The sequence below is a fragment of the Olea europaea genome, chromosome 18 (assembly GCF_002742605.1).
Source record: "Olea europaea var. sylvestris chromosome 18, O_europaea_v1, whole genome shotgun sequence".
Lineage (NCBI taxonomy): Eukaryota > Viridiplantae > Streptophyta > Magnoliopsida > Lamiales > Oleaceae > Olea > Olea europaea.
This window is the reverse complement of record NC_036254.1, coordinates 3886528-3888555: the sequence shown is the minus strand read 5'-3', so window position 1 is coordinate 3888555 and position 2028 is coordinate 3886528.

The window sequence follows — 2028 nt, the reverse complement described above, 5'->3', positions numbered from 1 at the left end:
TATTTAATTAACTTCAATAATAACCGGAAAAAAAAAAATTAAAACGGCCCAGTCAACTGGGTCAACTGGGCCAGAAAAAAAAACATTAAAAAAAACGGCCCAGTCAACTGGGTCAACTGGGCCAGACCGGCCCAGTTGACCCAGTTGACTGGGCGCAACCCAGTTGACTGGGCCACCTGGGCACTGTTGCCCAGTTGACTGGGCAGACGCCCAGACGGCCCAGATAACTGGGCCGTCTGGGCGTCGGGGGCGACTGGGCGCGCCCAGACGGCGCCCAGTCGCCGTTTTTAACAGATTTGATGGACCGATCGCCGAAAAACTCCATTTCCGGCGATCTCCACTCCTTCCCAAGTAACCAAAATTCCACATTTACACATGAATTTCTCAAGAAATATGTAGAAAATCATACTTTTTTCCAAAAATAAAAATATAAACATGATTTTTTTTGGTATAAATTTCTTACCTTCTTCAGAGGGATTTTGGCCAAGTGGGTATCCTGTTTTTCCTTATTTGTCGGTGTCTGGGTCGACTGTGCTACAGTATTTTCCCGTCTCCTTCGGCTTTGCTTCGTTTTCAAGTGAGGGTAAAATTGGGAATCTCTTTATGAACATAATAAAAGAACGCAAACAGAACATGAATACAGTACAATGTAAATTTGGCAATTAGAGCATTCATATTGAAATTAGGGTTTTACCCGACCGTCAGCAAATTAGGAGAACTCAAAGTGGGGGATTTGAGCACAGTCACAGACACGAGTTGAATCCGTATGAAAATTAGGGGAAGGAGTGGATTTGGGGTTTAGTTTCGGGTTTGGGCTTTTTACATTGGGCCATGCTAGGTTGATAAGTGGAAATTACGTTCATTTTTTGACTTTCCAATTCAAAAATCATATTTAAAAGTAGCTTTTATTCAAAATTTAGGTGATAATTTTATTTTTTAATAATAATAATAATAATAATATATAAAATTAGATAATTCTACAAACCCCCCACTCACCACCCCCACCCCAATTCCCATTCCATCCCACACAATTTCAAACTTAAATCAATTTCATCTATCTTCACTTTTTCTCTCCTCTCTTATCTATGCTCCATTCTCTATATGTAGTCGATCGATGACATTGAGACTGCTATCTGTCACCTTTAGGCAATGTAATGCTGGCATGAAGCTGCCTAAGAGTACTATATGTTGTCGATAGGAGGCTCAAAGCCTGCGCAAAATTGAACTGAGAGCTTCGCGATGTCCATCAATAGCGCTAAGAGTGCTATTTGTCGTCATTCGGTGGTGTAACATCGGCACAAAATGTCCTTCGAGTGCTTGTGATACCCCAAACTTTACATTACACTTTTGGCTAATATGATTTATGCATTTCATGCTATTTATGATATCATTTACATTAATTTTCTTAATTTCTTTTTCGTAAAATGGTGCATTTGATTGTTGAGGTTTTAAGATTTTTATATGGTGTTAGTTTTCGACTCATTGATCTAGGTGGTGAATTTTACAATGAGCTATGATAGAAAATTAGGTTAATCGAGATGTTGGGGGTTGACTTGTTAAGCACAGGAATCTTGAAAAGGCTAAAATTAGTATCGACAAAGCTTTAAGCTTTCCATTCAGTTGATCAAGGTCATCCTAAACCCTAAATAGGTAATTGATATATTTGGAACATAAGGCAAGAAGTGACATGATCACGATGTGATAATATAAGTTTTATATGACATTATAAATATTGAAGGTTGAAATCGATCGAGAATCAAGTGTCAATCAGGTAAGTAATTAAACGAACGGTTAAGGAATTGGCATTGTAAAATATTTTGGGATCTTAAGGCAAGTAAAATGGATTGTAAATACATTAAAATAAGCCAAGGAAACTTAATTTGTACCTGCTAGGATAGATGTAAAATTAGACTTTTACTATAAGAAACACCTCATGTTTAATACACCTCATGCTATTGATTTGTTTTTATAATAGTCAATTCCTTCACTCTTAAGTATTAGGCACGCCTACAACTCATTTAAGACTTT